We start from the raw sequence: 12199 nt of genomic DNA, 5'->3' as shown, positions 1-12199 counted from the left end.
TCACCTTCCTCCTCGTTGTGTTGTGTCTCTCGCCAGGTAGGGCACGGGTTGTTAATACTGCTTGCCCGCAGCAGTGTAACCGAGTCGGTCTCTGTTTACAACCAACTGGGATATTGTTTGCGTTCTTTACGCGGGATGGGCTCCGAAATAACTTTGCCGGGACTGAGCGATTCCATCCGGACAGACCCTGGCTAATTTCTTGGTTCACCGGCTCCTTCTGCACCAGGCACCGCTCCGATTAGTAATTGAGACCCTGTAGCGACGTGGGTTTGTCAAACTCTTTTAATAACAGGGGTTGTATTGAGAGCATCCTGAGCAGCTGCATCACTGCCTGGTTCGGAAATTGCACCGTCTCGGATCGCAAGACCCTCCCTCCTGCCATCTGGGAAAAGGCTTCGAAGCATTCGGGCTCTCACGACCAGACTATGTAACAGTTTCTTCCCCCAAGCCATCAGACTCCTCAATGCTCAAAGCCTGGACTGACACCATGCCCTACTGTCCTGTTTATTATTTATTGTAATGCCTGCACTGTTTTTGTGCACTTTATGCAGTCCAGTGTGGGTCTGTAGTCTGGTGTGGCTTTCTCTGTGTTTTTTTTATTATTACGTGGTTTTTTGTGTTTTGTACTGTCATGTAACACCATGGTCCTGAAAAAAACGTTGTCTCATTTTTACTATGCACTGTACCAGCAGTTATGGTCGAAATGACAATAAAAGTTGACTTGACTTTCTGTTAACTTTCTTTAAAACTCCCGCTGAAGGAACTCTGCATCCTCTCACCGAAACTGCGCCACGTGTTGAGACAAATTCAGCTTCATCTCATCCTCACCAGATTTATCCCAACACGAACCCAATCCCTAAATCCAGAGCAGATTCCTTCCTTCCCTGTAACCATCCCGATGCCAGTTCAGGTGGATTTGGTGGTATATAATTAAATGTCAAAGTGAAATGTTAATGGAATAACATACAGAGAAGAGTGCAATCCACTGATTTATTTAAGTCCCTGGCGCCCAGGATTGATGGCTTTCTGACTCTACCTGTGAGCCCAGTGGCTCTCAGTCTAAGCATGAGAGGTGAGAGATCTTCTCGGTCAGTGGTATGCAGTATCAAACGTTCTCTTACGATACAGGGCACCTTGATGTACCATTGTTGCCTAATTCTTCACTGTTTACAATGGTTTGTGCTGTAAAATCTTTGTTGAAAGCTCATCTCTAGTTACTTTGCAGATTCACCTTAGGTGCGTTATGGTTCATTCAAGAACTGTGGTCTGTCCGCCCTATGAATTCTCAAAGATTCAATGCGCATTTATTATCAAAGAATCTATAAATTATACAACCTTGAGATTTGTCTGCTTTCTGGCAGCCACAAAGCAAGAAACTCGAATGACCCAATTTCGAAAAAACCACTGCACAGAGAAAGAGAAAAAACACAAATCATGCTAACAACAGGAGCAAGGCAACAGCATTCTGAACCAGACTGAGTCCCTAGATCTACTCCCAGAACAACCGGAGTAGGCCCAAGCATTGGTCCCAACTCAGCAAGGCAAAAACGCACAGCAGCCGGATCAGTTCACAAGAGAGGGAGCAAAATCAGCCTGGCTCTCGCCTCTGTTTCCATCATTCAGGCAGTCTCTCTGTTGCAATGTTTAAATTATCCAAGCGCCCGGTAGTGCCTCACTCTAAGACCCAGACCCTGGCGTCGCAATACGCTTGGACCGTCCAGCCCGAAGCTATCCTTGATCTCACCAAATTGACTCAGCGCTTGGAGTAATCCATCCTCGCACCTGGGTTAAGTAGAAGGGCATTGAATCTCTTCTGCATTAACTCCTCTCCAAATCACTTGTTCCATCTCCGGCAGCAGTAACACCAACTCGGTCTATGACCCTAGCTTGAACATATTGCGATTCAGAATGTCCCTGGTCAACTTCTTTTGCACATTGGTTGTATGTTGGTCTGCTTTGTGTGTGGTTTCCTCTCGTTCCCCTTAACATTTCACCTTTTACCCTTAACCCATGACCTCTGGTTAGAGTCCCACCAACTTCAGTGGAAAAATCCTGTTTGAATTTACCCTGTCTATACCCCTTATAATTTTGTATACCTCTACCAAACATCTTCTCAGTCTTCTGTGTTCTAAGGAAGACAGTCCTAACCCATTCAATCTTTCCTTATAACTCAGGTCTGCCAGACCCAGCAACAACCTTGTTTACATCAAATGAGAGAAGAAGCCATTGTGCCTGAGGCAAGATGCAAGCCATATGCCTCAGGGTTGCTTCCAGGTGTGGAAAATTGCAGATGCGAGATTGGCCAGTGTTGGGTTTCTATATAAGAAGCAAGTGTGAGTGGAGATTTGATAAAGGTGTGTAAAATCATGGGAGGCTTGGACAAGGGAACAGGATTCACCAGTTCTCCATGGTGGACTGTTCAGTAACTAGGGAGATTAGTTTTACGTTAATTGTTATAAGGATTAGGGAATAGATGAGAGAAAATTATCTTGCTCAGTGAGTGAAGAGCTGGAACTTATTCTCTGAAGGGATCCTGCGAATGAAAGGGTTAACTTTTGCGGAGCATTTGAAGACTGTGGGCCTGTATTCACTGGAGTTTAGAATCATTGAAACCTACCAAATATTGAAAGACCTAGATAGAATAGAGGTGGAGAGGATGTTTCCTATAGTGGTAGAGTCTAGGACTGAGAAAAGAGCATTCCTTTATAACATGAGGAATTTCTTTAGCCAGACTTTGTGGAATTCATTGTCACAGATGTCTGTGGAGGTCAAGTTGTTATATTTAAAGCATAGGTTCTTGATTAATAGGGGAAAGAGCATCAAAGGTAATAGGGAGAAGGCTGGAAAATAGGGTGTGAGGAGAAAATAAGTCAGCCATGATGGAATGGTGGAGCAAACTGCTTCTATGTGATATGGTCTGAGTGTTGTGAAACCAGAAGCCTGACACCATTTAAACCATTTGTTTTTTATGAATATTTATTTATTTATAAATAAATAAATAATATTCAGTGACTCTTTCAATATTTTTTATTAGTTTCTGCATAGAGGAATACAGAGTACAAGAAAATATATATTATAAGTCAAAAGAAAAAAATAAAATAGTACCAAATACATTGTATTAAAAATACAGTTACAATCACAAAATCCTGTATTCATAAAAAGTAAATTAAATCATAATATTGAAATATAATAATTTTGTTATACAGAAAAAAAAACTTAAACCCACTACCAAAGTCAGAGCTGTTAGGAAAAGCAAGAAAAAAGTGGGGGGGAACCCTTATCATATAATAAAAATTATTATTAACCATCATCTGTACTTTTACAACAAATCAAAGGTTTTGAAAATAACTCAAAAATGGCCCCCACGATCTATGTAAGTCTTGGCTAGATTCAAAAACTGAACATCAGATCTTCTCTAAATTTAAGCATGACATAAAATACCGTAACCATTCAGCATGAGTAGGCGGAACAGCATCCTTCCATTTAAGCAAGAGTGCCCTCCTAGCTATAAGAGAAGTAAAAGACAAAATATGCAAATCAGGTGTCTCCAAAATAAAGTCTTTTCCTCCAGCAATACCAAATAATGCGGCCAAAGGGTTAGGCTTGAAATTTACCTTGAAAAGTACAGAGAAAGTTTGGAATATTTCCTTCCAGTATCTTTCAAGGCTTGGACATGTCCAAAACATTTAAATTAATGAAGCTTCTCCATTATTACATCTATCACAGAAAGAAGATCTATCCAAATAAAAATGAGATAGCTTATCTTTAGACATGACAGTCCTGTGAACCACTTTAAATTGTAAAAGGGAATGACGAGCACATAATGAGGAAGTGTTCACCAATTAAAAATTTTCATTCCAAGTTTCCACAGAAATTGAAGTCTGTAAATCTTCAATTTACAAAGATTTTTAATTTTGTCTATAGGAGCGTTTCTTATTCCAAGCAACATACCATAAATATTGGATATTGAACCATTATAAAAAGGTTTTAAATTAAAAATTATATCTACTAAGTCCTTATCAGAACTTATAGGAAATGTATATAGTTGAGAACGCAGGAAGTCTCTAATTTGTAAATAACTAAGAAAATGAGTTTTGGATAAACTATACTTAACTGACATTTGCTCAAATGAAAGAAGACTTCCTCCAACAAAAACTCCTGTAAGCATTTACAAACGTTTGTAATCCCCAATCTATCCCATTCTTTAAAAACTGAATCGGCCATCAAAGGTTTAAAAAAATAGTTAAAACAAATGGGACTCGACAAAGAAGATCTCAATAGACCAAAGAATTTCCTAAATTGTACCCAGATTCTTAAAGTATGTTTAACTACCAAATTTTCAGTTAGTTTACTAAAAGATAAAGAGAGTGAGGATCTGAGAAGAGAAATAATAGAAAATTTATTAACAGAGTTAGCTTCTAAAGAAACCCATATCAGAAGGTTCTCATGGTTAATATAATATGACCAAAGCGTAAGATTGTAGCAGTGTGCTACATGCAGCGCTAAAATTACGACACGGAGTCGGTAACTGCAGTCGAAGAAAAAACTTTATTCGAAATCCCCAGCCTTGCTTTTAAGCCTCCCTCAACCTGCCCCCCGTGGCGCAGAGGCTCCAAAGCTCTGTGCTCGCAAATCCCCGTAGGCTATCACCCTTAGCCGGAACGCTGGCTAATTGTGAGCCGGTTCGGATGTGCCAGGAAATGGGTCGCCACAAGATTTCGTATATTGACTGCCCAATAATAAAACCTAACATTTGGTGAAGCTAAACCTCCATTCTTCTTAGATTTTTGAAGATGAGCTTTATTTAGTCAAGAACGTTTGTTTTTCCATATATAAGAAGATATAATAGAATCAAGAGAATCAAAAAAAGATTTAGGAATTAAAAACAGGTAATACCTGAAAAAGGTATATAAATTTAGGTAAAATGTTCATTTTAATAGAGTTGATTCGGCCAATCGAGGATAACGAAAAAGGCAACCAGTTTGATAGTGTCCTTTTTACAAAATTCAGTAAGGTAAGAAAACTTTCATTAAATAGGTATTTATAATTCTTGGATTATTCAGAGGAAATGTTCACTCTTATGTAAATTCAGTTTGTATCCTGAAAACTGGTTAGAACAAGTAAGTAGAGAAAGCACAGGAGGTAGTGAAGCCTTGACATTAGAAATAAAAACCAATAGGTCATCAGCATAAAGCAAAACTTTATGAACAGTCCCTCTCCTTAGAATACCAATAACATCATTATTTTCTCGAAAAGCAATGGCTAAGGGTTCTAAAGCCAAATCAAAGAGCAAAGGGCTCAGCGGACAAACTTGTCTAGTTCCACATTGAACTTTAAAAGGTTTGGAATACTGAAAATTAGTAAGGACCCTAGCAGAAGGAGATAGATACAGTAATTTAATCTATTGAATAAAATCGGGCCCAAAATTAAATATTTCTAAAGTTTTAAGTCATTCCATTCAACCCAATCAAAAGCCTTCTCAGCGTCCAAAAAAATCACACATTCCGATATCTCCTTAGAAGGGGAATAAATAGCGTTTAATAAACAATGAATATTAAAATGGGAATATCGATTTTTCTTCTTTCTTTATCAATCTTTTTATTGGTTAAATAAAAGAGTATGGTTTGATTATTATAACTAATAATCAAAAGTCTTATTTTAGGTTATATAGAGGTACCTGGCAGGGTTGCCCTCTTAGTCTGTTGTTATTTAACCTGGCTCTGGAACCTCTTGCTATTGTTGCTCTTTGAGCCTCCAATAAGGTTTTGCGTATTAAGAGATCAATTTTAATAAATCCCGTCTGATCATCAGAAATGATAGATGGTAAAATAGTTTAAATTCTACGGGCCAGAACTTTAGATAAGATTTTAGTATCAACGTTACATTAAAAAATTGGTCTGTATGAAGAGCATTCAGTTGGATTCTTATTCCTTTTAAGAGTGAGCAAAATAGAAGCTTCATAAAAAGATTGTGACAACCTACCCAACTTAAAGGAGTCCAAAAAAACTGCACTTAAATGAGATATAAGCAGTGAGGAAAAAGCCTTATAAAATTCTCCAGAAAATCCATCAAGACCCAGAGCCTTCCCTGAGTGCAAAGAATGTACAGGCTCGACAATTTCCATATAACCATATAACAATCACAGCACGGAAACAGGCCATCTCGGCCCTCCTAGTCCGTGCCGAACCCTTAATCTCACCTAGTCGCACCTACCCGCACTCAGCCCATAACCCTCCACTCCTTTCCTGTCCATATACCTATCCAATTTTACCTTAAATGACACAACTGAACTGGCCTCTACTACTTCTACAGGAAGCTCATTCCACACAGCTATCACTCTCTGAGTAAAGAAATACCCCCTCGTGTTTCCCTTAAACTTCTGCCCCCTAACTCTCAAATCATGTCCTGTCGTTTGAATTTCCCCTACTCTCAATGGAAACAGCCTATTCACGTCAACTCTATCTATCCCTCTCAAAATTTTAAATACCTCGATCAAATCCTCCCTCAACCTTCTACGCTCCAATGAATAGAGACCTAACTTGTTCAACCTTTCTCTGTAACTTAAGTGCTGAAACCCAGGTAACATCCAAGTAAATCGTCTCTGCACTCTCTCTAATTTATTGATATCTTTCCTATAATTCGGTGACCAGAACTGCACACAATATTCCAAATTTGGCCTTACCAATGCCTTGTACAATTTTAACATTACATTTCCTCATACGAAATAGGTTGATCCAACTGTTTTTGGTTATCAACAGAAAGTGTAGGAATGGTTAATTGATCTAAAGAATTATTCATTACAGTATTATCTTTGGGAGAGTCAGAACTATAAAGAATAGAATAAAATTCTTTAAAAATATCGTTTATTTCTAAATGGTCAGTTGTCCTATCACCAATTGGCTTTACAAATTTCTTTAATTTGCCGTTTAGCTATAAAGGTTTTTAATTGGTTAGCCAATAATTTACCTGTTGAGTTTCAATTGGATATGTTAAAAGAAGATCATATTTAGTTCAAATTTCAACATGCCTTTCATATAAAACAGGATCTGGAGCCAAGGCATATATTTAGTCTAATTGTTTTAACTGATTAGCTAACAGTTCTCTCTTTATTAGCTTTTTTTCTTGACATTTGCAGTATAGGAAATAATTTGACCTCTAATAAAAGCCTTAAAGACGTCTCATCTAATAAGACTAGAAGTTTCTTCCAAAGTATTCTCTTAAAAAAAGAATAATTTGTCTCTCCAGAAACTTTAAGAAATCTTTATCAGATAACAAAGTTAAATTAAAATGCCAAGATCTGTTTATTTGAGGAAGACCAGCTAAATTTAAAGATAAAAGTACCGGAGCATGATCCGAAACAGCAATTTCTTTGTATTCACAGGATCGAACTAAAGGAATCATTTGACTATCGATAAGAAAGTAATCAATCCTGGACTGAGTATGATGGACATGAGAAAAAACGAATACTCCCTACGTAGTGGATGTAAGAAATGCCATATATCAACAATGCCATATTTCATTAAAAAAGATTGAATAAACAAAGCTGATTTATTCAGTGTTGCTGTTTCAAAGGATGACTGATCTAAAACTGGATCTAACCAACAATTAAAATCTTCTCCCATCACCAATGAGAAAAGGCTCAAGTCTGGCAGAAACGAAAAAAAAACACTCAAAAATCCTGGATCATATGTATTCGGAGCATACAGATTGGCAAATACCATTAATTTATTATCTAATTTTCCTGACCCTATGACAAAACACCCATTATTATCAGGCACTACTTTATGTTGGACAAAGGGAACTAAATTATCCATAAAAATTGAAACTCCTCTAGACTTAGAGATGGAAAGAGAAGTAAAAATGTAGTCCTTTCCATCTACTGAAAAGACCCAAGTTGTCTCAATTACATACATGTGTTTCTTGTAAAAAAATAATTGGGGGCTTTAATTTTTTTAATATATAGGCAAAAATCTTATTCCGCTTCACAGGGTGTTTTAGTCCTTTCATATTAAGACTGGGTAAGTTAATAGTATGACCCATTATTCTATTTAATAGAGAAATTAAAGTAATAACCAGTAAAATGAACATTAAAACCAAAGAATAAGCCTTGAAATAGGGTAACCAAACAACAGATTTGGCTAACGTCCCAAAGAAAGACACCCACCCCTCCCAAAGTCAGAAGGCCAGCCAAAAGAAGGCTGGCAGCTACAGCTAATGACATCACCCTCCCAAAACAACCTGCTGATTTGACTCCAAATTAATTCCAAGATCAACTGTATTCCAGGCTAGACTAAATAATGGCCGTAAAAAACTTAGCCCTCATAACACAAATAGATTAATTATTACAGTTTCAAAACAATAGAATGAAAAATACCCAAAAATAAGCCATATTGATTTAAAAAACCTTTAGAAAAGTGTATAAAGTAATAAAAAACTTATCAAAAGTCATAACATATAATCACACTTGGCATTAACTCATTAAAATCTTATTCTCTAAGTAAAACATTTAAATCACAAGGAAGTTTAGCTGTGAAGGTTCACCAAAAGTAAGAGAAGCAATTATTCTTATAACAAGGTACTAAACAGTCAATCCATTGTCTTTAAAAAATCCTGAGTTTCTCCACTCGAGCGAAACCATTCTTTAGAACCATCTTACAGAGCGATTCTAAGATGAGTAGGATAATGAAGAGATGGCTTTAAACCTTTGTTTAAAAAGCTCCGACATAACCTCTTTGAACTTAGCAATGCTCATTCATGACCTCAGGTGAAAAACCCTCAAGAATCCTAATCTTTATTTTTAAATTTCTTATTGTAATCTATAGCATTTTTTTCTCTTGCTCTATACTGCTGCCACAGAACAACAGATTTCATTTCAAATGTCAGTGATAATAAACCTGATTCTGACTAAAGATGATCCTTTCATTAAGAGCCAAGATTTTGGACTTGGGATTAACCTGTTATCAATTATTTTTTCCAGCATGGTTATAATGGGCTGAATGGTATTATTCTGTGCCACAAATAATCTCTACACACTCTAGAGAAATCACATCCTTCCAGACAGAACTGTATGCCATGCTAACATGGTGGTCTTTCTGAGGTATTATTTGGTCTAGCGTGACACACCCTGTTCTTGTATTTAATGTTTTAGCCAGTAAAGGTAAGTATATTATCTGCTGCCTTTGCCACCTTATCTATCTTTTCTCTTTCCCAAATCAAATACAGAGAAGCAATAATAAAATAAAAGCAGAACTCTTCCTGCTGGGAAAAACACAGCAAGTTAGGCACAACATTGGAAAGCTTGGACTCACGAACCCATGACACCCAATTACACCCATGTGACCAATGAACCTACTAACCCATACGTCTTTGGAATGTGGGAGGAAACCTACGCATTCACAGGGAGAATGTGCCATCTCCTTACAGAGAGCCGCCAAATTGAACCTGGATTACTGGTGCTGTAATAGTGTTGCACTAACTGCTACACCACCATGCTTTCCCTATGTACTAACATTTTGGGTTTGCAGATCTATTATCAAAAATTCAAAGTACATATATGTCACCATATACAAACCTGAGGTTCATTTTCTTGCAAACTTACACAGTAGATCCAAGCAACACAGTAAAGTCAATGAAAGAATACACCCAACAGGATAGACAACAACCAAAGTGCAAAACACAACAAACTGTGCAAATAGAAAAAGAAAAAGATAATAATAAATAAATAAGCAATAAATATAAAGTACATGAGAGGAAGAGTCCATGAAAGTGAGTCCATAGGCTATGGGAATAGTTCAGTGATGGGACGAGTGAAGTTATCTCCTCTGGTTAAAGAGCCTGATGATTGAGGGGTAATAACTGTTTGTGAACCTGGTGGTGTGGGTTCCAAGGCTCCTGTACCTTTTTCCTGATGGCAGCAGTGAGAAGGGACCATGGCCTGGGTGGGTGGTGGGGTTTCTTGATGATAGACGCTGTGCTCCTATGACAGTGCTCCATGTAGATATGCTCAGTGGTGGAGAGGGTTTTATCTGTGATGGAGTGATCTATAACCAAGAACCTTTCTAGGATTTTTCAGGAGGTCAGTGATGGTGCTACAGAGTCTCTGTTGGTGATGTTGTTTCCCATCCATTGTTCACTATTGTTATTGATTGTCTGTGAGAGATTGCTGATTCATCAGCTGGGGTTGGTGGGTGTTCATTAGCAGATTTCCTATCTGTGTTTAACCTGTCTGTGAATGTTTCCTAATCTATTGAGTGCATCTGCGATTTTGTGGTTTTGTACTTGAAATGTTGCATCTCATCAGATTCCATCAGTATTTAAAGAGTAGCTCTGCTTGACATAGGTATATCAAACCTCGCTGTTTATTTCCTTCCTTAGATGCTGCTTGATTTGTTGAGTTCCTCCAGCATGCTGTGTGTATTATCCTCTTTAAGTTCACTGTCAGTCTTAAAAGGACTGGTCTTCCAATGAAACAGGGTACACTCAGGGTCACGAATGAGTAGCATCGAACAGTTGACTGACCAGTGCTCCAACTGTGTTTTAATGTAGCAGGTGATAAACTGACTTGCTAGGATATTTCAGAATGCCACCAACTTGAAAAATTCTGCAGATGCTGGGGATCCAAAGAAACACACACAAAGTGCTGGAGGAACTCAGCAGGCCAGGCAATGTCTATGGAAAGGAGTACAGTTGACGTTTCAGGATGAGACCCTTCTTCAGAACTGGAAAGGGAGGGGTGAAGTCAGAATAAGAAGGTGTGGGGAGGGGAGGAAGAAGTACAAGGTGGCAGATAATAGATGAAACTGGGAGAGGGAGTGAAATAAAGAGCTGATTGGTTTGTTAAAGGGCTGGAGAAGGGGCAATCTGAGAGGAGTGGACAGAGGACCATAGAAGAAAGGGAAGGAGGAGGAGATGAGCAGGTGAGGAGATAAGGTGAGAGAGGGAAACGGAAATGGGAAATGAAGGGGGGGTGGTTGGAGCAATTACCAGAAGTTCAGGAAATCTGATTAATCTCTGTTGCAGTTTTAACCCTCAATGTCAAGTTCCATCAATCTATTGAAATTAGTCTTTCTCCAACTAATGACTTTTACTTTGCATTGCTCCTTTTCTATAGACAACTTTAATCTCATGATGTTTTCTTCACTGTCTCCTAGGTGTTCCCCAACTAAAAGCAGCAGATTTGGGCAAGGCCGAACATTTTCAGCTGCGCAGGCATGGTAAGTGTCAGCATCAGATGCCTAAACTCAGCTGCAAATAAAAGGAAGGTAGGCTTAAGCAGAGCGGCCATTGTTTGAGTGCCAGTGACAGTGTGGGAAGGCTTTGGTGTGAACAGGCAGAGTTATAGTTAAGGAGAGGTAAGCCTTTTTAGGTCAGAGTAGTCAGGAAGGAATTCTCCTCCTGTCAGATGTGGAAATTTTGGATACCTGACTGTTTCCCTGATGACTACATCTGCAGGAAATGTACCCAACTTCAGCACCTGGCTGACTGGGTCAAAAAGTTGGAGCTGGGATTGGATGTGCTCCGGATCATTCATGAGGCTGAAGACATTAATACTTATATGAGACTTTTGAATAGGTGGTGAGACACAGAGTCAGGCTTCGGACTGTAGATGGGTGACCACCAAAGTGCAGGATTCCTCTGTGGCCATTCCCCTCAGCAACAAGTATACCTCTTTGAATACTACTGGGGGGGGAGGGGGGCAGTAACCCATCAGATCACGGCAGCAACAACCAGCCCTGGTGGTAAAGTCGCTGTCTCTGAGGCTCAACGGGGAGGGTAAAGTCGGGCCGTGTGGTAGTTATAGGGGACTTGATAGTTAACGGGATAGAAAGTAGATTCTGGGGCCACAAAAGAGATTCTGTTGCCTCCTGGGTGCTAGGATGTAACAGAGTGGCTGCAGGATATTTTTAAGGGAAGGGTGAACAGCCAGGGATCATGGCGCATATTGGCACCAATGACATGGGCAAAAAGGGGGAAGAGGTCCTACTCATTGAATATATAAAGTTAAGAATGAGGCCGAAGAGAAGGACCTCCAAGGTAGTAATCTTCAGATTACTCCCAGTACCACGGGCTAGTGCAAGTAGGACTGGGGTGAAAGCAGAGATGAATAAGTGGCTGAGGAGATGGTGCAGGGACAGGATTTCAAGTTCTTGGAACCTTTTCTGGGAAAGCAATGACCTGTACAAGAGGGACAAGTTGCACC

At 38.9% G+C, this 12199-nt stretch overlaps 1 protein-coding gene across 1 annotated transcript in view; it reads left to right on the top strand.

The window, feature by feature from the left end:
* Positions 1-11148: 11148 nt before the first annotated feature.
* Positions 11149-12199, top strand: part of LOC132391246 (prosaposin-like) — a 28512-nt gene continuing 27461 nt past the window's right edge. Inside the window, exon 1 of the transcript XR_009511137.1 lies at positions 11149-11213. The gene's annotated coding sequence lies outside the window, so the exon portion shown is untranslated. The remainder of the gene's footprint in view (positions 11214-12199) is intronic.

Source organism: Hypanus sabinus, chromosome 1, assembly GCF_030144855.1.
Source record: "Hypanus sabinus isolate sHypSab1 chromosome 1, sHypSab1.hap1, whole genome shotgun sequence".
Lineage (NCBI taxonomy): Eukaryota > Metazoa > Chordata > Chondrichthyes > Myliobatiformes > Dasyatidae > Hypanus > Hypanus sabinus.
Note: the sequence above shows the minus strand (reverse complement) of the source record. Positions and strands in the feature narration are given on the sequence as shown.